The following is a 24,808-nucleotide window of genomic DNA, read 5'->3' as shown; positions in this document are numbered from 1 at the left end:
TTATATTTGTTTACCATTCTCTGTAGACTTTTGGCCAAGAATGAAAATCTGCCAATTTATTTTTTTCATCTGACATTTTCTCTAACTTCTCTTTGCCTGGATTGATCCATATGCATTTCAATATTCAGCAATCTCTTCCTATTATCCTACAGAAAAATTTAGTAAAAGACATGATTGTTTTCAGAATCACATCCAGAGTAATTTCCCAAAACCCTTGTTATAAGGCAGCCTCAGTGTGTACAGTGCCATTAGAGCTAGTATAGTTCCCACAGTCAGCATATTGCACTACAAAAATGAAAATGGCATTTTAAATTCTTAAGCCAAGTCATTTATGCTTTACATATATAATTCACACATAATTTTGAGTAATGTGTTAGAAGGAGGATTAAATGTGTCACCTAAGTTACATTTCCAAACAGGAATATTTCATTGATTAGGGCTAAGCTGGCAGATGCTGAAGGTTTAGTTCTTAATTTTCTGCCTCAAATAGCTGCTTTATGTCATTATAGTTCTAACTGAAATAATGCTAATATTAGCTCACTCTTCTATAAGTAACTCTATTGAAAATAATTTATATATTCTATATATCAACATGATTCTATATATCAGACATGATTATAAATGTTCTTGGGAGTACGGTTATGGAGTTCTTTACTATAAAAACATTATGTCAAACTGGATGTCATTTAGGAACGCTTTATACATTTCAAGTATTAATGGGAAACATTGAATAAAAAAAATAAAGTCACATAAAGTAAAGCAATTTTACCTCATTCTCTCCCTACTACACACCCTATATCCTCTAATTCCTCATTCTACTTGAGCTCTTTAGTTAGATCCTATGTCTTGTTCATCATTTGGTCTCCAGAGTCTGGCACAGTGCCTATAATACAATGGACACTCATGGATATTTATTCAGTTCATCCAATTAATACAAAATTATTGAGTCTCATTCATTATCAGGCCCTGCTCTAGGTAATGGGTTAGAGAAGTGCACAAAAATAATTAAAAAATCCATACCCTCACGGAGCTTATATTCTAGAATGGTGAAACTTATAATAAAAAGTAAAAATAGATGATAGTGTACACTAGATGTTAGTAAATGCTATGGAAAAAAATAGATTTGTGAACAAGAATAGTAAATGACGAGATAGAGCAAGTTACAATTTCAAAAGGGGTAGTCATGCACCTTCTCAACTGAGATTACATTTGAGTAAAGACCTGAAGGAGTGAAATAACCAGCCATGTGGAAATATGCACAAGGAGTATTCCAGGCAGAGGGTAGAGTAAATGAAAATTCCTGAAGCAAAAGTCTGCCTGATGTGTTCAAAAAAGCAAGGATACCAGTGTGACTGCTGTGTGATGAGCAAGGGGAGATCAACAGGAGATGAAGTCAGAAAGTTAACAGGGAACCAGATCCTGTGGGTGTGACATCTAGGTCATGCTAAAGACTTGAGCTCTTAGGACAAATGAGTTGAGAAACATTGAAGAATTAAAGCAGAGGCATGACATAATCTGATTTGTGCATTTTACAAGATCATTCTGGTCTGTGTGCTGAGACTGAGAAGAGAAAGGCCTGAAGCAGGGAGACCATGGCCATGTAAAGGGAGCAGAGACACCTGCACCACCAGGTGCCAATATAAAAAAAAAAGGTGCAAACATAAAATAGATTGGGGAGGAGGGGGAGAACTACCTGCAAAAATCTGGTGGCGTATGATTTGCTGAGCTCTCCGCACGTCACGGAGAGAAAGAGGTCACGAGCAGTTGTAACCGTGTGCTTGGCCTCCCACAGATATGTGGTTGGGAGAGCGAGAAGTCACTTTTTTAGACAATTAATCATGGATATTTTTCTTTGTCACTATACCACAGCTCAATAAACGGCAGTCTTTTAACGGCTAGTTGCAAAAAGAAATCTGAAATCATATTGATAAACATTTTGTCGTCTGTTACATTCCAGTCCATTGGTCTATCATGCAATTTGATTGGATTTTTCACTCATGCATATTTTTATAACATCATATTTTGGTCATTTGGAAAATATAGGCTCACCGAGTTATGCAAATATTCCAAATGTTGACACATTTTAAAATATCGCTTACATTTATATCATCCCCATTTCATCAGAAAAACCTTAAGTATCAGGAAGCACAAAGTGGCAAACACAAATTGTCCATAATCATAATTTTCATTTGAAAGCTCAAAATTTATCACTGGCAACAAATTGTGCTAGTTGTTTTTCTTGAAATGAAAGACTCACTTTCTTCATTTGTGAGGAAATGTCTGCCAAATACCCGGTTTTGAATAGGAATAATTTGTCTGTCAGTTGTTCTTTCAAATAAAAATGGTAGTTTATGAAAAAAGCACAAGTGCTTTTCCTAGAGACAACTATCGTACTTCACTGCGAAGCAGAAATGCTTTATGTGTCACACAGAATATCTAGAAGACGTCCGCTCAAGGGTTGAGATTTACTACTAATATTTTTACCGTTTCCTCTAGGACATTCTTAAATGAAACTCACTTTTTTTTTAACCCAAAGAGCTTGTTGGTGACTTTTGCTATAATTTGGTGCCAGTACCTTGATTGTGCTAAGACACCAACAATTTTACCCTCTATTGCTTTTGTACCTTTGGAGCTAATGTCAACACAGTGAAACAGGCGAACAACATGTAAGCATTATTATGAAAATAGTTTTGACTTCAGACTCCCTGCAAAGGTCATGGGGACTTCCATGAGACTGTGGACCAACCTTTGTGAACCACTGGTACAGGGGACTGGAGGAATGTGCTGAAGAAATAGAACATGATCATCAGGTAGCATTCAGGTTCTTGGCATGAGCTTAAAGTGAAAACTGGAAGCCTGGTTGTGTGTTTTTCCCTAGCCTTGTCCCACCATGTGGATATGGGCTAGGATTCGATAAAGGGTTGAATTAAACTAGGATTACAGTTGGGTTGAGCAAATACATGGAAGGAAAAAGGTCGAGGGAATAGGGCATGTGTGCCAAAGAGTGACAAGGATTGACTCTGAAATTTAAGCTGTAAAAGGAGGAAAGTAATGGAGTAGGAAATAGTAAAAAAGATGGTAGGATTAATGAATGCTATGTCTAAGCAGGGTCAAAGGATTGTTTTAGTTGGTTCTTACTTGGAGCTAGAAAGTTGGGAAGCGACAGTTGGAATATGAAATCTTTGAAAATGAGGTTAAGGACCTTTGAAATTATAGAGAAGGTCTGAGGTATGACCAGAGGTGTGAGCAGCTGTAGTAGGGTCAGGGTAGAATTGTTGGAGGAAAGGAGGTCAGGAACTGAAAAACCATCTACCTGCCAATATATCAGAGTAAACAAGAGCATGAACTTTGGAGCTTTAATGCCTGGATTCAAATCAAGTAGACTTCTAGTTGTACAATTTACTTAATTTTCCTGTGTCTCAATTCCCCATCTGTAAAATGGGGATGTGATTATACTATCAAATTCATGGGGTTGTATAAGAGTTAAAGGAGTTAATATACATACAGTACTTAGAACAGTGCCTGGCATGTAGTAATAAACCTTGTATCAATGGTAATTTTCATTAAATCTATTGAAATCACCTAGAACTATGGTGGGAAGAATAATGTTAGGGAGAGCCTCAGTTAACCAAAACTTAAAATCTCCATCAGTGAAGAGGTTATGACCCAGGGACTATAATGAGGAGGAGAAATAGTTGACACAATGTAATGACATGAGATTCAAAGCTGGGGATTGTAAGAAGGAGGGAGGTAATATGGTCCAGAAGTGAAGATAAAGCCCAGCTAGGATCAGTAAGGGCCCAGCGGCAGGAGGAGTACTTGTGAGCACTCCTTGTGAAGCAGTGTCTTCAGGGAAGAGCCAGGTTTAATCTTCCAAATTCCCCTCTATGTATAAGTAGCACTTTTTAATTCTTAGTCACTGATACTTAAAACTTTGCAACTAAAATTAACTACTTCCTCCAAGTTTCCACTTGGTGTATGCAAGTCACGGTGTTCTCTTGAATTTATCTCTGTATTTAATTTTCTTCCTTTGTTTTAATTCTTACTGCCACCAGCCAGCGTCAAGGCTCTATTAGTCTATGCTTGGCTGTGTATTATTATCCTAACTGTTGCTTTTAACTCCAGTCTACCACACATTTCATTCCATCCCATGCATTTCATCCTGAAGCACATCTCTGTCTGATTCGTTCACTTTCCCCAACTCAAAAAGGATAATAATAATCAACGCCTTGTTATCATTTGCAGAAGAAATCTCTTTGCCCTGGCATTCTAGATCTTCCTTCTTGCCACTAGCCTGAATACCCTCTGAGCTTTACTTCCCGCTGTAAGTTACAGAGCATTGCCGGTGCTAAACATCTCCCTCCTCACCTTCCTACCTAAAAAGAATTTGTCCTCTCTGCTTTCCAAACCCCCTCCACCCCTGTCCCCCACCCTTGCCTTCTGAGGGTTTGGTCTTTGCCAGCTGAGTTTCTGGATCTTTTGTGATTCAAATTTTGGAGAATTGTAACAGAAAAGTAGTGGGGGCATCTTACCACTGGTGGGCCAGGAATTTGTTTTTACAGGGTGAGGAGGCAATGAGTAGGTTTTTGTAAGAGAGCTTCCCAGACTCAGCATGAAAGAAAATCCACTGCTTTGATTCCAACAAGGCACTCCTTTCTCTGGAGGACTGTCTCAGTGCCCTACTAAAACCCATATGACAGTTGGTCAGGAGATGAAGTCAGTATGTTTCAATCATAACCGTATAATTAACATATCTGTGGTAAGAATAAAAACTACTACTACAGTAGTATCCCCACCCCATCCCCACACACACAGAGGTAAAGCAGCGTGGCTTGGCTAATAAGAATAATTGGGCCAGATTTGTTCATGAGTGACTTAGTGTCAGCCTTGGCCCTCTATATAACCCCAATGAATTCTGAATTCCTACCACTGTTGAAATTAATAAGGACTGAGGAAGAAATAATAACTACCAGGATACTACTCCAGGAACAACACTGAATACTGGAGTAAGGCCTACCTCTCTGGTAGTTTGGGTAGTTGAAAGTGATAATGTATGCTTGTCCTCTTCAATCATAGTCCAACAAGCAAGGTCGCGGTGACTGAGATTAAGTATATTTTCCACGACTGGTCAGGAGAATTCTCCTCCTCCCTCTCCCTAACTTTCCCCAAGCAAAGCAAGAGCTCAAGCAGGAAGCTGTTCCCTCTCATTTAGTTCCAATGCAATGAAGAGGGTAATGAGTGGACTCTTCTTAGCAAGTGTGCTCTCATCTGCTGGTGCCTTACAAACAATAGTTAATGTGGGCCAAATCCAACATCTGTCCCTAGACAGCTGAAAACTTGGAGTGGGCTTAGCATTTCCTTACTTGTGACCTCAAGGATGATCTTACGGCAATCTGCCTTTTTGAGGAAAAGAACTCAGAACATACGCTATTTTTTCTCATTCTGTTAAGAAGACAGACCTTGGAGAAAAATTATATTTAGACTCTAACATTGATCATCTTCCAGGAAGCCCCATATTCCTCTGCAACTAGACTTATATGAAGGAAATATTTCAGACTAAGTAAGTACATCCAGAGGCATCCCATTAAATATGGAAAAAGGGGATGGAATTAGACCATAAATAGAAAGTCTCTAGATAGCATAATTAAAAATGGAGCCCTCTCATGGAGGTTCACAAGATGGGGGAATATGTGACTGGGACAAGACTTATTAACAAGTACACAGTCCTCATATGTTAGCCATTTCTCCACTAACAAGATTGTGATCTTTGTTTATAATGATTCTGCTATGCCTCTTCTCTCTTCTACGGCATTGCCAATCAATTCTACAGTTTTTTGCAATTCAGAATTTGAAGAGTAGTGAAGGTAAACTGGAGGTCAGAGGGAGTTGGGGAGGATTTAGCATGAAAAATTATGGGGAAAAAAGGAGAAGGAGTGGAGAAGCTTTGCTGCATGTAATGAACTGAGTCCCTTAATCTTTCTTCAGAAGATAGAATTAGATATTGGGAATTTTTTTTATTCTCTCTAATTTTGGGATTTATTTACCTGCCAGTTCATAGATAGACTGAACCGTATAAGCTCTGCTTTTATTAAGATTATACAGTCTTACATGTAGCTCACACTGTAAGAAAACTCCTTTGCCATTTCCTGAATACCCTATAACCAAATACACTATAACCTTGGTTCCCAAACTTTGAACCAAAGTGCCACGGGCCACTGCAATAAACTCGCAGAGGCACTGCCAGGTCTTTTAAATATTCAAGAGAAATACACTGACATTTGCTGCATACCATGTGAACTACTACCATAACTTGTTTGGACTTAACGTAATAAATGAATCTGTTTGGCTTAAAGTTGACGTGAAAAAATTATTGAGACACTAAGTGTCATGAACCAGAAAGTTCTATAAGCACTATAAGCTTTCCAAATTCCATACCTTCTCTCATTGCTTTCATTTCACCTACGACAATTTATTTCCCTATCTTTATTTGAAAAATCATTTCCTACTAATTTTCCTATTGAATTTCAAATGCTACCTCCTCCAGGAGGGCTTCCCTTATACCTACTGACCTTCCTGCCACCATTCTCTGAACTTTTTGATCTATTACAACACTTGTAACATTCTCTACTATTCTCTTCTCTCCTATAACTATAAACTCCCTGAAAGCAGAAGCCATGTCTCATTTGTAGATTGAGATTTTTAGAGATGTCAGGGACTTCAGAGATTACTTACTCCAAACCATTTTTTCACAAACGAGGGCCATGAAGTAAAGAAAGAATAGTTGATTGATTAGAAGGCAGCACCATAACTTAGTGACAGAACTGAGACTGAATCCCATAACTTCTGACTCTTGATAACATTCATTCCTCCAGAGAATTTCAAATAATAGTTGTCTAAAAATATTTGATGAATATATTATTAAACTAAAGATGGAACTAAAATGACTTTTTAAATAATCAGGATAATATAAATTTTCACGATATAATCTTCTAAGAAAAATTACATCTAATGTAACATTTATATTACTTTGAGATTAACGTTAGGATAATTAAAGGATAATTTCTATTCACAATTATCTGCTGAGTGAAAAATCTGGCTTTAAGAATTCCCCATACATTTCTAACTTAGCGGGGTCAGAAGTGTGACAATAAATATCCAATTCAACATATTCACTTGAAAAAGATATGCATCTATGGAACATGTGATGGTGTGGAATTTTGCAGCCGGGTGAAAATTGGTAATTTTACACCATAGTTAGAAAGTACGCTGTTATTGCCAGCTATGTGATTTTTTGCCATATGTAATTTTAGCTTATAGTCAATGAGTTCAGTCATTTTTGTAAAATAATAGAGTTATTCTTTTTATACTATCTACGATTAACTTTTCATAGTAACCACATATTTGTATTTATTTCCTTTGGAAAAGAATATGTTGAAGGTTGTTGCTTTGCTAAATAGTAATAATATAAAGCAAAACCTATACCTGACTTTTATAAAACATAACACAGGGGCCTGGCCTGGTGGCGTAGTGGTTAAGTTCACATGCTCCACTTCGGCAGCCCAGGTTCGCGGGTTCGGATCCTGGGCACAGACGTACACCACTTATCAAGCCATGCTGCGGTAGTGACCCACAAACAAAATAGAGGAAGATTGGCACACTTGTTAGCTCAGGGCCAATCTTCCTCAGGCAAAAAGAGGAAGACTAGCAAAGGTATTAGCTCAGGACCAGTCGTCTTCACCAAAAACAAACAAAAAAAAACACACTAATTTTCAACTTAATGTGTTATGGTCAAAATTACAGATTTATAATTTTATTTTTTAGTATTTCAATACAATATCCTCTCTATATACTATGGACATTTTTTTAAAGCAGCAATTATATTTTAGATTAAATGGGCCCTAAAATTACCAAATCCAATCATGAACTCTGGAAGTGTTTATATATATACTGAACATATACCTGAATTCTCCATTGAACACAGACACACACACACACACACACACACTAATATATATTACATATATTTGGATATCTCTAGTCGTGGAACTACCAATTTTCTTGAGAGAGCCCATTTTATAACATTGACTCTTAGTAAGTTCTTTTTTATGCTTCCAGAATTCCATAGTGAACGTTGCCATGGAATGAGAGCCAAGAAAGTTTGAGTCTTAGGGTAGATTGTTCTAAACTGAATTAGTGCTTATTTAAAACTATTATATCAATTGTTTGTACTAAAAATATAGATAGGTCTTTTTTTAAAAAGCATTATTTACATTAATTTTATTTTGTTCTATTTTTATTTTTTTTTAATTTTATTCTTATTCTATTTAATTTCATAAGCATTTTAATGTTATGGCATATTTCTATTTCTTTTTTTTTTCAACTCCGAGACTTTTCAGATATTAAGGTGTCTCATTAAGGAATCAGGTTTTTAGGGAAGAATCATATGTGTTAAGCATTCAGAGTAAGATTGATTTCTCTTCTGCACTAAATAAATGCCTTAAAAATTTAGTGAATTTTTAAATTTAGTCAATTTTAAATTTCAGTGAGAATTTATTAATATTATACCAACTTGTAAATATTTCAACTTATGACCTGATTTTGTTTTAAGCTTTGCATTTGATTGCATTTCACAACTTACCTGCCAGTTAACACTCTAGCATGGAAAAGTGTAGGAATTCAAATAACAAATGCCACACATATCTCGGTCCTTGGCTGTCTCTCTGGAGGATATGGGTATCTTAGACTTTCAAGCAGCTAAATTACTTGCTTTAATGAAGAGGAATTGAGACTATTTTTACAACGTAGCAAAAATTTCACCCTTTGAGCCACAGTTATGCTTAACACAAAACACACCACTCATCATCTCTCTTACTCCTTAATGGTTCTTCAAAATGTTTATTTTAGGTAGAGAAAGCTTCTTAAATATTTCTGGAACTAACCATTTAAACAAAGAGTATACACAATACACTTTGGAACGAATATTACAGACACGGAATCATCATCACAACAAGCAGACAAGCACAAAGTAAAGGCTGATCAACTTTTTTTTTAACCCAACACTAAAGCTGAGAAGTAAACTATCAGGAGATAAAGAGCAATCAAGATAAAAATGATCAAAATGGCTTACCCAAGTAGATTTCTAAAAGCCTTTTTCTGTTATACTTGCTCCATAACCTTGAGCAGGAATGAATAGATTTAATCCCCCTGTGTGAATCTGATTTATCTGAGGATATTTTATGACTGAAAACTCAGTATCTTTCAAGATCAGCTACACGCCTTTAGAATATCTGCATTTGGTTAAAAATAAAACAACTTGATTGTTTAGCATATATTAAGTAGTTTTATGCTACTTTGCTGATTATTTTAAAGCTTCTACAGCTTTACTGTTTTGTTTTGTTTTGTTTTGTTTTTTGGTGAGGATGATTGGCTCTGAGTTAACATCTGTTGCCAATCTTCCTCTTTCTGCTGAGTAAGATTAGCCCTGAGCTAACATCTGTGCCCATCTCCCTCTATTTTGTCTATGGGATGCCGCCACACATAGCTTGATGAGTGATGCATAGGTCTGTGCCAGGGATTCAAACCTGTGAACCCTGGGCTGCTGGAGCGGTGCACGCAAACTTAACCACTACACCACCAGACCAGCCTCTATAGCTTTACTTTTTTAAAAGTATCCTTGGGGGCCGGCCCGGTGGCTTAGCGGTTAAGTGCGCGCCCTCCGCTGCTGGCGGCCCGGGTTCAGATCCCAGGTGTGCACCTACGCACTGCTTCTCCGGCCATGCTGAGGCCGCCTCCCACATACAGCAACTAGAAGGATGTGCAACTATGACATACAACTATCTGCTGGGGCTTTGGGAGAAAAAAAAAAAGGAGGAGGATTGGCAATAGGTGTTAGCTCAGAGCCGATCTTCCTCAGCAAAAAGAGGAAGATTAGCACGGATGTTAGCTCAGGGCTGATCTTCCTCAAAAAAAAAAAAAAAAAGGTATTCCTTGATTTTAATTTTAGCTGTTTTGAACTAAACTGCGATTCTGCAGCTGGTTTGTTAAATAATCTTGGAAAACTCATGTAATATACTGTGATTCCATTTCTCTCAACTACGTAAAGAGGGAAAAATAACCCACATCTCAGAGAAGATGTACCGACTCTATAAAATATTATTAAGATTTATATGATGAAAAGTATTTAATATATGTGCATCTTTTATAAAACAAAAGTATGATCATTTATTAGCACCTCAAATCTCCCATCAACTTTAAGAAAAAATATTTCATTGATCTTTAATTATGTTGAGATGCTTTAAGCTCTTAGGGAAAAGGGCTCATCTGCTAAATAATTAGAGACAAACCCCACATAAATGAATAAATAAGAGTAGGGTAGGTAATATTATATATTTGAGAAAATAGGGAACTGGAGTTCAAGAAAAGTAGCAAGTTAGAGCAACTCACCCATCCCAGATTCGGTAGGAGAAAGGGTGAGGAAAAGAATTCACCCCAAACTTTATGTTTTTAGGATGGGCAAGTAGGAGACTAAGCAAACATTACAAAAAGTGCAAGAATGTAAATATCTTCACTCATGTAGTGTAAGTGGTGAGCTTCAAGAGATCCTTGTATTGAGATGAATTTATGATGCTTAGTAATCTTACTAGAAATAAAACACGATGATTTAAGAAAATAATGGGATAATGAATAGAAGAGCCTCAGACCCAGAATCAATCCTCCATTTATTAGCTTTTTGACCTTGGGCATATTATTCAATCTTATGCTTCAATTTCCTTATCTTTACGTGGGTGTGACAGAACCTAAATTGGAGCACTCTTTTTTTCTTTCTTCTTGTGGATTAATGAAAATTTAAGGTACAGAGCATGGTGTCTGATAAGAGGTCGTTTTAAAATAGCAGTTTTTACTAATTTGTAGCTAAGTAGTTTCTAGTTTGGTACCAATCACAATTATAAAATAATTAAGATTGATTCTATAGATTTAGACTATTAAAATTCTCCATTACTCACACTACGCAAGAAAGAGAGAGAACCAAATTCACATGAGCTCAGAGGGACAGCAACCAATTTGCTCTTCACTGCCTCTTCACTGCCACCCCAGCCAGTTTCCAGAGAGAGGGACTCAGTCCATGTCTCTCTGCTAATCACCGTGGTGTGATAAACCCAGGGCCCGTTAATTAGAGCTTGGGTTTTAGCACTTGTTCTCTTCTAAAAACTTCCCTGGAGAGTGGAAAACATACTGCTACTTTCAGAATATATTCTTGCAAATGTATTTAAAATCTCAGTAATGTTAAAAGAAATATTCATAGAAAAATTAGTTAATGCAAGTTCAACAAAATAACTGAAGTTATGACTAGTCATGACTTTTATATATTTTACAAAATATTTACAATGTGCTTTTTAATTAAAAAATAATAACTGTCACATTAAAACATAAACTCACATTTCCTTTGATATAACAATTCTACTTCTTGGAAGTAGAATTTATTTTAGGAACTTATCTTAGGGAAATATTCAGAGAAGTGTATAAATATGTATGAGTACGCTTACTGAAGCATAAACAGCAGAAAGAAGTAATTCAAATGTTCATCAATAGATTATGCTCTTGAACATTATCAACACATTATGCTCATCAGCATTAAGATGATTTCTTAAATAAGTGATATATACACAAAACGTACATGTAGTAAAATATGCAGCCATTAAAAATTAGGAAAACTAATATAGTCATTGAAAATATATATAATATAGTGTAACACAAAAAATGGATAACAAAACAGCATGAGTAGTATCCTCCCAATTTATTATAATTATATTTGTGTTATAAGAAGTTTGTACTTAGAGACACAAAAAAGTTTACCATAGATTTCTCACAGTGATGGGTTTGTAGGTTTCCTAGATTTTTAAAATAATTCTCTGATTTTTTTTTTTGCATTAAGCGTCAATGATTTTATACTTGGAAAACTAGAAACTAAAATAAAATGGCAATTTGTGAATCATGCAATGCTTAGAATATTTAAAACAGACCTATGCTTATAATTTTAAAAATCAAGAATTTGAGATAATAGGATTTTAAAGATCTAGTCCAACTTTCTTTTTCAGATAAAGAAACCGAAGCTCAGAGAAATAAAATTACCTCCCAAGTTAAGCAGCTCATTATTAAGTACCCAATGCATGCCAATCCTCTGATTCTATAATGCTTTTAAGTTTGCTTTTTTCGTTCCAAATAATTAGGTAGATGTTACGCATGCTTAAATTATTTATGGCTTTAAAGATTACACCACGACTTTGTGCAACACCATAATCTGAGTCAAAGATCTGGCCCGTGCCAAATTTGTAGATGAGCCTTTAGACAGCGCACTCTTTTACCTCCTCCCCTATTCCTCCATTTGTTGTTTGTTTGGTTAAATAAGTGTTGAAATAGCGCCAGGATAATGTGCTCACTGAGGTTGCGATAGTGCAGTCTTCGCTTTGATTTATGGGCAAACCCTGGACCCTCTGCCCATGCCTTCCTCGGGCTGAGGCCTTAGAAATCGCAAAGAGCTCCCTGCGGTTTCACAGCCCCAGGTAAAGTGGAGAATCCACATTCCATCCATTCCTCCCTGGGAGGGGGCTTGTCAGGACTTCCGCACCAGCACAGCTGCTGAAACCACCACGATTCCCACAGCCCTAGACCTTATCAGTCCAGAAGCTCTCCCCCCGGATTCCACCCCAGGATCTCACCTCCGCACCTGCTCCTTTCCAGCACCTTCCCTCCTGTGAAATCAGATGGAAACTTATGGCGCTTTGCGACCACGTTTTTCGCAGTTACTTAAGCAAACAAGTATTTCTCACTCCATTTCTTATTATTTCAATTGTGTTAAACTTCCAGAAATTTGAACTCGAACAAAGAGCCATACAATCAAAATGGTGGCAAAAAGTGTGATTTCCTATAACTCTTAAAGAAGTCCTTGAGATTTTATAAACATAGCCGTTAACTCATGCTATGGTGAAAACTAGATAAATTTTTAAATAATTTGGCAGCTAAGATCAATTTAATTTTTCCTTGAGAAAATATACAAACAGGCAATTATGCCCACCAAATCTATTTAAAATGCACAGATGAGCACATCATAACATTCTATTGATTATGAAAAAATATAAAACTTTTTGAAGAAATATGCCTTTGTTCATGACTCATAGCAATATTAAATAATTTTACATTAAGAGAATAGAGTTTGGTACACAAACGTGTAGTGTAAGCAGGTACTTCACTGTTATTAATAACTACCCCAGAATGTTTGTAAAAATATAAAGCAGTGAGATGATAATTATTTATACTTTCTAAATCTTTCACCAAATATGAAGAAATTCTGGCTAAAATAACCACCTTGGTTTTATATTTTTCTTTTTTCCTTGAAGGTGTATGTACTTGCATTGGGTTTGGTAGTTATTTAAAATGATGGCGAGGAGCTGCATGTTCTTGAGGGCATTTCTTGCAAAAGGAAATTGATGTTGTGTAATGTAGAGTTCTTATTAAGTTCCAGGTTCTAAGGCTTACATACCCCTGGTTTTTCTCTCAGTCTCCACTGCTAATTTAAGGATCCAAGAAGGCTGAATTTTGAGCTGGAAGTTTTCCTAACAGGAGCCATAAAAACAAATCATCTTTGAAAGATTTTGGTTTCTGCCTTTTAGATGTTCATAATGCTTGTCAGTGTGTGCAAATGATCACATCCTCAGATTATAAATTAAAGTTGTAGAATTATTGAGTGAAGTAATGACAATTGCACAGATTTGGATATTTCTAAGACAATAAAAATTGTAGAACCTGATAAGTCACCTTTAAATTATTTTAAAGGAGCAAAAACAAAATTATGTCTGCCTTTCTTAAATAAGTAATGGAAATTATTTTGTAATATATTTGTGTGTTATGTATTAAACAACCCAACAATTAAGCATATATTCTAACATTTTTCTCTTCTATTGGTGGAAATTACAAAGCATGATTCTATATGTACTTTTCTATTAAATGGTAACTGTTTCTAAGAATATCATAGTTGACTACTAATTGATAAGAAATTACCACGTTACACTTTCAATGTCAAGTTATTTTGCATATTAGGTTCAAAAGCTCTGGTCATTTATCACCATTTGCTGAGAATGGTGATAGGAATCATGAACCTCCCTTCCCCTACAGAAACCAGAGCTAGCCATCTACACAGTAGGATCAAGGTGAGAATGGTTTGGGGAAAATGTGGGATTCGTGGGATCCTAAGCTCTTTACTCCCTCTTCAAGCAACTATGATCTGGCTTCTGTGTCCACCAAGAGTCACCGCACCATGAAGCAAACCAGTGACCCCCCTGATTGCCAAAGCCAAAGTTTCTTGTTTTACCTAGATTTTGTATTTAAAGTGAGTTTTTACTTCTTTTTTGAAATTCTCTCTCCCCCCTTGGATCCTTTATGCTTTACCTTCGGTTTATAGTTTCTGGGTTCTTCTTCCTCTGTCTGAAAGTTAAATGTTACTGTTCTCCTGAGTTATTTCCTCGGCCAACTTCTGTTCTTGAATTTTCTATTGCTGATTATTCACATCCATTCTCACAGCTCCAATCTGAGGTCCTAACTGGAATCCATACACTGGTTACTGCTAAGAAACCCCTTCTAGTCCATAGCTTCCTGACCTATTTTTATGCATCCCATTTCCTGCCTTACATCTGCACTGTATGTCCTACAGGAAACTTGAATGCAACTTGTCCAGAATTTAATGCATCATTCTGCACTTCCTGTTGTGTTTTGTATCTTATTTTTGATGCCAACAAGCACCTCACCATCCAGGCAAGAAACCAGGAGATGGCTTCTCCTTACATACTCATCTCCAAATGATGACCAAGATCTGCTGATTTTTCCTTTTACATGTTTATACATATGTTCCCTTTTCCCAATCACTATGGCCACTTCCCTTAAAATCATATATTCTTTTTCTGGGATCATTGCAGCAACCTTCTGATGCCAAATTTCCGCTTCTCAAATACATTCTCCTCAAAGCTGTCAACTTGAATTATATAAAACACAAACCTAAACATATTGTGCCTCTGCTTCAAATCATCAAAAGCCTCCCATTATATAACGGATAAAGTTAAAGCCTTTTGGCAGACCATCCAAGGCCTGCCTAATCTTACCCTGTCCTAGATCTCCAGCTTCATCTTCCCCCCTTCCTCCATCACTCTAAACCCCTGCCTGCCTTCTTTGCTCATCCCATTCCCTCAGCCCGGATTTGCCCCTGCCTCCAGCCTTGCATCTTTTGGAAAGCTCCTACCAGTCTTTCAAGTTCAAAAAATGTCTTATTTCCTCTTGGAAGTCTTCTCTGATCCATTCCCCACTTCCTTTCCCAACAGGGACCGATACAATTAGCAATCAATAAAATTTAATATTAACTGTCATTTCATTAAAATAAATGTCTTCACTTTCTGACTTCCAATCTGTGCCTTAACCCACCGGAATCTGGCTTTTCCTACTCCACCCCACTGAAGCTAGTAGGAAAAGCCAATCAACAATTTTTAGACTTGCAACAAATGGACTATCTGAGGCATCTGACCATGTTGGCACCTTCACGGTATATTTGTATCACATGTGAACACCAGCTTAGTTTCTTGCTCAGTATGCAATCTTTGACAAGTTATTTAACATCTTTCTGTCTTGAATTCCTCATCTATAAAGTTAGTATAATAATGTAATCTATCTCAAAGTTTGAATAACGTGTTAATACATGGAAACTGCTTAGGACATTTCCTGGCCCATCATTATTGTCATCATTATTATTAAGAGTTGATATACCTAGTAAATGTGTGTGTATAAGTATGCAAGTTCAGCTGTAAGGAATAAATAAGTCTTATCTTGAAGAATTGATCCTAATGGAGATATAATAGACTTCCTAAAAAACCAGATATAAATTTTTCATGTAGTAAGGCAGGATGCCTTCTAAAGAATGATAATATAATAATAATTTTGGGATATAATACAATAATACAGATAAATATATGTTCTTACTATCTTATGTAGACACAATGAAATTCTCCCATTTAAAATGTGTCCTTTCTTGCCCATCTTAAATCATTTTGTTTTTAAGATAACATAATAATAATAATAGTAATGCTGAAATAACATTTTTATATGTGATATCAAGTTTTCTTGGCCTTTATACTGCATTCTTGATTCATAAAATTAAACCTGTATGTTGTTTCCCTCCCTAAAAAAAGTACTTTTCCTTTATAAAAAGAATCACTTACATTGTTCCAGAAATACAGATCATTGAAGCCCTACTTATACTTTTATTGTTGTAGGTATTATGTAATTAGTCTGTGTTTCTCAAAAATAAAAACAAGATCTTAATCATATAATGTAAAGGATGTTGCTGTATTTTAATCACATGCATTACTACCAATGTCAGTGTGTGGTTAATTGTTAAAGTGGAAAAGTTAGCCTTCTCTCCTTCTTCTAAATGAGTATTTCAACTGGTAGGTGCAAAGTGACAGCATATTGTCTCTTTTTCACCTCACTTGAACCTGTCACCCTTAGGCCAACCGGCTTCCTCAAGATATTTTCCTTCCATATTGTCCAGCAAAGCATACCTGATTAACGCATATTCTCTCTATTTTCTGCTTTATGATTAGATAATGACAATGTAAAATAACTTTTGACTCAGTATCTTAAAGCTCAAAAGTAATATACAAATTTTATAGTAGGGGTCTTTGGACCCCATAGAAATGGGCATAATGGTGAGTACTTTAAAGAGTTGGGAAGGTCATATTTTGGAAAGGTGAGTTGTATGGCATCTCAAATTTGAACATATGTGGAGGTGAGAATTCAATCCTCCCAACCCCCTAATTTAACATCCGTTTTATTAATACAAAATGTTGTGTTATCCTTTATAAATACAGGAAAAAAGATAAAAATTCTTTCACATTCTACTGAAAAATCATAAATACTATAATTTATATGAGTGACCTCCATCTTTATAGAGAAATATTTCTAGAAACTATGTAGTGGGTAGATAGTCACAACATAGAGAATATGTACTGCTGTTCAAACATGCTTCCACCATCAGTAAGGTGGTAGGGTGTTGAGAAATGAAATCATTTTGAGAGTAAAAGAATAATAAAGGAGTAAAATATTAGCCAATAACAAATAGAAGTGGTTGTCGTAAAAATGCATATTGGCCATGAAAATTCTGTTTTATGATTAGTTGGCATTATAAAAAAATGTTTTTGGGGGGCACGTATTTTTTTAATGAAAACTTACTTATATTTCCTCAAAAGCTTGGGAATAGAGCATGCAGATGTTTACAGAAAATAAAGTCACCTCCCTAGAGAACAGCACTACCAGGTATTTTCCAAACTCCACAAGGAATCATGGCTAATATCAAAACGTGGGGATCTATCACGTAGAATTTTTATCTAAACTGGCAATGCCCCATTTACTTATGAGACACATAGGAATAAAATAATTATTTGTATGACTGAAATTGCAATTACTGACATTCTTCTATTTTTAAAAGATACGTTAAGAAAATACAACTTCATCATAATCTACTTTTTAGGTATTAAATATTTCTAAAATGATTTTATAGAAGATTGCCAATCAGATTAATATTGATGTTAAATTTTGAAGGTGTGTTCCATCCATCTTAAAAAGTAGAGAGGAATTAAAATGAACCTTTAAATCTCTATACTGATATATATTACCTCATTTCTAATCCTTTCATAATGCAACGACTTATGGCTCAGAAGATGTGTTTTGACTGCTAACGTGGGACAATCTATTTTAGTCCAGGAATTTTCAAATATATTCCAAATAGCCAAATCTTGTCTTATAAGTACAGATCTTCCTTGACTTATGATGGGTTATGTCCTGATAAACTCACTGTAAGTTGAAAATATCATTAAGTGGAAATGCATTTAATACACTTAACTTACCAAACATCATAGCTCAGCCTAGCCCACCTTAAACATGCTCAGCTTACACTTACATTAACTACAGTTGGGCAAATCATCTAACACAAAGCCTAGTTTATAATAAAGTATTGAATATCTCATGTAATTTATTGAATACTGTACTAAAAGTGAAAAGCAGCATGGTTGTGTAGGTACAGATTGGTTGTAAGTGTATCGGTTGTTCACCCTTGTGATGGCGTGGCTGACTGGGAGGTGCGCTCACTGCCGCTGCCCAGCATCATGAGAGAGCATGGTACCGCTTATTGCTAGTCCGGGAAAGATCAAAATTCAAAATTCCAAGTACAGTTTCTACTGAATGACTCTTGCTTTCACGCCATCATGAAGTTGAAAAATCATAACTCAAACCATTGTAAGTCAGGAACTGCCTGTACTCAAATATTAAGTGTTGGAGCCTTTGATTTTTAGATAATTAGAAAACCATTCAGTCCTTAATCATTTTAAGGAATCTAGGTTATCTAATGCTAATATGGAAATAGAAAACATAAGAGACTCAGAAACCAGCCTCCACTAGGGATTCTGGCTAGGGCATATTCTAATAAATTTTTGACTTGAGGGAGCCATAGTTTATGTTGATTAAGTTAATCACCCTTCCAGTACCTACTCCAACAACCCTACAGCCTCACTAGGGCCTACAGTCCTTGATCCTACCCTCTCTATCCTGTCCCTCTCAACCCACCTCTACTTTATCATTCTTCTTTAGTCTAATTACATTCTGTGGTCAATCATTCTGCATACTCTTTCCACTCTCTTATCTCTTTCTACTCTCTTATCTCTTTCTTTCTTTATCATATTTGCTCAGCAAGACACCTAAACCTGCTACATCCACCACTTTCTACATCTTGACTAATAAATCTTCATTCTTCCAGATGCCCAGGTCTGACTCAGCTATTTACCTCATATCCTATATCCAGTTGATGAGCAAATCCTGTCAGTTCCACCCATAAAATATATCCAGAATCCAAATCATTTCCCCCAACCTTCAATACTGTCTCTTGGGTCTAAGGGAACTTCATCTTATTCCTGAAGTATATTTCCTAGGTCTCTCAGGCTGATCACTCCTCCCTCCTTACTCCCCCAGTCTACTCTCAATACAAAAGCCAGAGGTGCTCCTTTTAAAAACATCATGCAGATTATGTTTCTCCTCTGCTTAAAACACAATAGCTTCTATTCTCATCAAAGTAGAGGTCTCCCCTTTCCTGCCTCCCTATCCCGAGGTCTCATCTCCCATTCTTTGCTCTTTCTCACTCCACTACAGCCCACAGATCTCCTTGCTGTTCCTGGATCACCAATGCCCCAGTGTGCCTCAGGACCTTTGAACTCGTTCTTTGGCCTGAAATGCTATTTCCCCTGGAGGTTAGGTTGGACTGAGGTTGGAGAAGGGCTTGTTTCCTCACCTCCTTCAGGTCTTTAATTATCTTAAATTATCACCTTCTGCAGGAGATCATTACTGACCACAGGATTTAAAATTTAACATCTCCATGATCCACTCTCCTTTCCTGATTTTTTTTCTTTATTGCATTTATTATCCACCACAATGCAGTCACACACCACATAACGACGTTTCAGTCAACAATGGACTGCATATACGACCATGGTCCCACAGGACTAGTACTATATAGCCTAGGTGTGTAGTAGGCTATACCATCTAGGTTTGTATAAGTACATTCTATAATTTTGCACAATGACGAAATTGCCAAACAACAAATCTCTCAGAACATATCCTTATCATTAAAGGATGTGTGACTGTACAACCTATTTACTCGTTTATTTTATTTACTGTCTTTTTCCTCCTCAGAGTATGTAAGCTCCATTAGGTCATTTGTTTTATTCACTGTTGAATTCTTGAGCAACTGTACTTGAATATAGTTTTGCTTAACATATGCTTGTTACGTAGATTTTGACTCTTCCACGGTGATTATGCTTCTTCTTTCTTAAAACAAATTATTTATTCAGGAAAAAAAGTACAATTGATTTTCAACCATCATAATTGGTAAGAGTTTGGGCTCTGGAATCAAAGACCTTGTGTTCACTTTCTGGCTCCATGAATCACCTGCTGCATGACCACAGGGATAATAAGAATGTCAGCCTCACAGAGTAATAGATTAATGGAGATCAAACATGTCGAGTGTTTTGCAGAGTTCTTGACCAAGGCGGATAGCTATTTTTTTTCTTAAAATGGATTAGGTGGGCAGGAAAGTAGTACCATATATCGTGTATGGTGATCTGCTTGCCAGCTTGTTACACGTGAAGTGCTGTTGCCTCTGGTTACTCCAGAAATATCTGGACTCCTCCAGATAAAGGAAGGTATGGGCAGGTTGATGCTTTCTCTGGGGTTGTGTCATGTCAAGTGAGTACTGGGCATATCTGAATTTATTCTGCAAGTACTCATACTCTCCCGTACTTATTGGAAATGTAAATAAAGAATCCTGTAAATTATGATGAGAAGGATGAGGAACCATAAGAAAAATTAAAAGGAGCTAGAAACACTCTCTGAAACCCAAGCCAGTCCAGACACAATGATATGTCCCAGAGGGGATCCCAGGCTCTAGGGATCCCCTCAAGCCCACAGAGTTTGCCTTTTCCATCTGGGTGTGGGCCTCTGACTCAGGCTGAATCACCACCACTTAACCAGTCCAGCTGCTTCCATTTCCAGAGCTGTGAGAACCTCCTCGGGCTCCAAGTTGTCAAAGGTAGTCATTTACAGTGCTTTTAATATTGTTGAAGTGACTTCTGCTTGACAAAAGCAAAAAATGTTTTGCCCTGTTTTTAGACTTATGAATCAACCTGGGAGCCCAATCCTAAATTACAAAAAGGAAAAAAGTTAGTCCAGCTCTCCATTTAGAAACCTCTCCTCCACAGGGACTCTTGATTTAACAGCACGTTCTAAGAGGGAGGAAAGAGAATAGGAAAAACATTAAACACAATAAGAATGGTAACTTTTCAAAAAGTCTTCGGTCACAATTTAAGACTTGAAAAACGGAATTAAAATTATCCTAACTCTAACAGATAGTTCTATAGGATTCTTAGTAAATATACTTAAATGGAAATCTATTTTGGAAAAATATGTTTTATTAGTTTGCAGAAGATTTTGCAAGGCAATATGTGGTAAAGTATTGAAAGCTAAAAGTGCTGAGATGGGTTAGATCAGACTCTGGCTTATTTCCCAGAAAATATAACATGCTATAAAGGAAAGCATTATAATCGGTTTCTTGTGGTACTCATTCAGGTGTCTCATGTTTAGTAGAAATTTAAACCAGATCTTCAAAGAGAAATCGACTTAAAATATAAAGGAATAAGATCAGATACCAATAGTAGGTGAATGGTTTTCCTCTGTGTAAGAATTTTAGATGCATGAAATTTATAATTTTCATAGAATTAGTGGAAATAAACTGTAAAATAATATTGATAGATTTATAGAACTAGAACACACTCATTAAGAAGAAAAGGGCTCAACTTCTCTCTTTAGATGACAGAATCAGATAATCCTGTTCTGATTTAAAGGCTAAACCAGGTTAAGAAAATACTAATCACTGTGCTAAGCACAGACACGGGCTTGGTAGATGTTGAATGAATGAATGAAGAAAATTAGCTGTTAACCAAGCTCAGAATTGACAGGCAAAGAAGATTGAGAACCTAACAAAAAGGCCTGAAATTAATTGAACAGGTAGGTAGGCCCATATTAATGATATCCAAATGATATATAAAGATATGCAATTTTTTTTTTCTTTTCGACATGCAGGTCGAATTTCTTTTTCTTTTTCTCTCTTGGGCAGTCCAATGGGAGATAACGGATAACAGCAAAACCCGAGAAGGCTTCCAGTCAGGGAAGGACACGATGGCGCTGACACTGGTGGGCGGTTATTCCTGCTGGTCGTCCTTGCTGGCCCTGGGGGTCTGACTTCGGATCTGACTTCGGAGCTGTTCTGTTGACTGGATTTTGCTGCTGCATCTGCTGAGCGAACTGCTGGCCCGCCTGGATTAGCCTGGCCAGGTAGTTCTGCGAAGGGCTGGTGCCAGGAGTCCCTAAGGGGTTGTGGCCGTCGAAATCATCCCAGACACGAGCTGTTGAACTCGGGGATTGTTCATTAGGTTTGATGCCATGCTCCTGAAGCTCGGGTTCTTCGGCTCCCCGGCGATGTCAAAGCTGCTGACACCTCCAATGGGACTCGGCGCCTCTCTCAGCTTCAGTTCGGCTGTCTAGAGATTCGACTTGCACTTCTGGTTGTCTGGTTGTCGGTTGCACTTCTAGTAGCAGACCACGGCTCGGGGTGCTTGTTCAAACTGGGAAGGGCTAGGGCGCTCCAGCCGTAAGCTTTGCGATAGGACGGGTCTATGCAGACGGCCGCTTGGCGGTCCCGCTCCTCCCGCTCCTCCCGCTAGTCCCCGAGTTTGCTGTGGGCCGCGGCTCTGTTATTAAAATAGACCACGCGGGCCTCTTCGGCTTTTCCGCAGAAGCTTTTCTACTTTCATCTGCTCATTTCCTTTGGTTTTGAGATGTTCTGCCTCAGCTGAGTCCTCCTCGAAGCGGGGGTTCACTCGGGGCTTCTCAGGACCTGAGGCATCTCCTTGCCCCGGCAGCTGCTTCAGATGTCTCCGGAAGAGGCTGAGGGAGGGCCAGGTCGCTGTCTTCCACCATCTCCCCAAAGTGGTCTCCAGCCGCTGGATTAGAATATATTAAAATACGTGCAAGAATGTACATTCTTGTGCTTTTGAAGTTATTTGAAAAGGATACATATTTTAAGTGGCTGAGATAAACTCATTGCTAAAAGAATTAAGGTAATGTATCCAGAAAACCGAAGTGTTTTAGTAGTTGTAGTAGTAGTGGTGGTGGTAGTAGTAGTGGTGGTAGTAGTAGTGGTGGTGGTGGTGGTAGTAGTAGTAGTAGTACTTATCCCGATTCTTTGCTCTATAGCATGGGTTCTTAATGAGTTTTGTACCACTAGGGAACGTCTGGGATTCGTGGGGGCATTTTTGGTTTTTACAATGATTATGGAGCACTACTAGCATTTCGTAGCTGACAGCCAGGGATGATAGTCATACTGCAATACAAGAACAGCTTGGCACAAGGAAAAATTTCTCACATAACTTCAAAATATCTTGCTTAACATTCCTATAATTGAAATATTTATGTTATCTGAACCTGGAATCTCGTTTTATTTTACATATAAAAAAAAGTTTTGGGGGCATGTTTTAAAATATATCAAATTTTCTAGGAATGCAACTACAGTGTAAATGGAAGTATAAATTTATGTGTTTATTTATTTTTATTATAGGGCTTTAATCCCAAAATACTCTGGGAATTCCACTATCCCTCTAGCTTAAGGTTTCGACTGGAATTAGACTTAGTGGCCTTTTTCCTGATCTTGTTCTTGAGAACATCCTCCCCTATTAACAAGAAACAGGGAAATATTTCTCCTTAAGGTTTAGAGAAGATCTGCTATAAACCGGCGACCCCAAGCACCCTTTCCCTAGTTTTGCTAAATCTTACAAGGACAAAGGGACCTCCCAAGAAAAGGTAATCACAAACTTATCCTTACCATTCCAGGCTAATGGGAAGGGAAGCAATTTAGAAAGAGGGGAGACTCCAAACAGCACTCCACACAGCAGAGTTGTAACCCCTTAGTTCCTCCCTGGGAAAGCTCTTCCAATGCAATGGCCTACTTTGTCCTTCTGTCAAGACTGAGAAAGAGAGGCTTAGAGATACTCCTACTGCGTATAACCAATACTTAGAATAATTTACCAGAGTTATTTTCTTTGTGATTTTTAACATAGTTTGAGATAATTTTCTCAACAAGTGGAAAGAACTAAGCAATATAACCTAATAATTGTTATAGATTTTATATGCACATTTATCACTAGTACAGTCATGTGTCCCTTAACGACAGGGATACATTCTGAGAAATGCATCGTTAGGTGATTTCCTGTTGTGCAAACCTCATAGAGTGTCCTTATACAAACCTAGATAGTATAGCCTACTACACACCTAGGCTATATGGTACTAATCTTATGGGACAACTGTTGTATATGCAGTTTGTCGTTGACCGAAATGTTATTACACAGAGCATAACTATATGTTAGGATTGAATATTTTAATGCCTTTCTAGGAATGTAGTGTGTTTAATTCTTCTATTTTTACGTCAATTACTGTATTAGAAAATATAATCTGCTGGTATATGTCAGTGAATTGAATACTTGACATATGTTAGAACATTTAGAAATTTTCCACTAAAAATTTACTGTACATCAATGCTTTTTAATTATTTATTTTATTATACATTTTCTCTCTCCCTATTTACAATCTGTCCAGATCCATTATTGTTGATTTTCAATAAAAGAGTGATCTGATGTCCCACAAACACACACAGACACACATGCACACAAAACACAATGGAAAATGCCCTGGAAATGATATGGGTTTTTGTTTTTTATTTTTTTATAACTAGTGCATTTTGCATATTACATTGAAATGGTAATCCAGAGCTTTACTACTCAGAGTGAGGTTCATGGACCAGCAACATCAACATCACCTGGAACTTGTTTAAAATGCAGAGTTTCAGGCCCCAGAATCAAAATCTATATTTTAAGATCCTCTTTGTGATATGTATGCATGTAAAATTTGAGAAGCCAAGATCTTGATCAAGCGTTAGCAAACATTCCGTAAATGGCTCAATAGTAAATATTTTAGGCTTTGTGGGCTATTTAGTTCCTGTTGCAACTGCCCAACCCTGCAATTGTAGTGAAAAAGTAGTCATAGATAATATGGAAACAAATTTATATGGCTGTGTTCCAACAAAACTTTATTTATGAACACTGAAATTTGAATTTGA

The 24,808-nt window shown here is 37.0% G+C and overlaps 1 pseudogene; it reads right to left on the bottom strand.

Moving 5' to 3' along the window:
• Positions 1–21,836: 21,836 nt before the first annotated feature.
• On the bottom strand, positions 21,837–22,680 carry LOC131422859 (small glutamine-rich tetratricopeptide repeat-containing protein alpha-like; annotated as a pseudogene).
• Positions 22,681–24,808: the final 2,128 nt, after the last annotated feature.

Source organism: Diceros bicornis, chromosome 3 (assembly GCF_020826845.1).
Source record: "Diceros bicornis minor isolate mBicDic1 chromosome 3, mDicBic1.mat.cur, whole genome shotgun sequence".
Taxonomy (NCBI): Eukaryota; Metazoa; Chordata; class Mammalia; order Perissodactyla; family Rhinocerotidae; genus Diceros; species Diceros bicornis.
The sequence above is the reverse complement of the archived record's forward strand: the minus strand, read 5'-3'. Positions and strand labels throughout refer to the sequence as shown.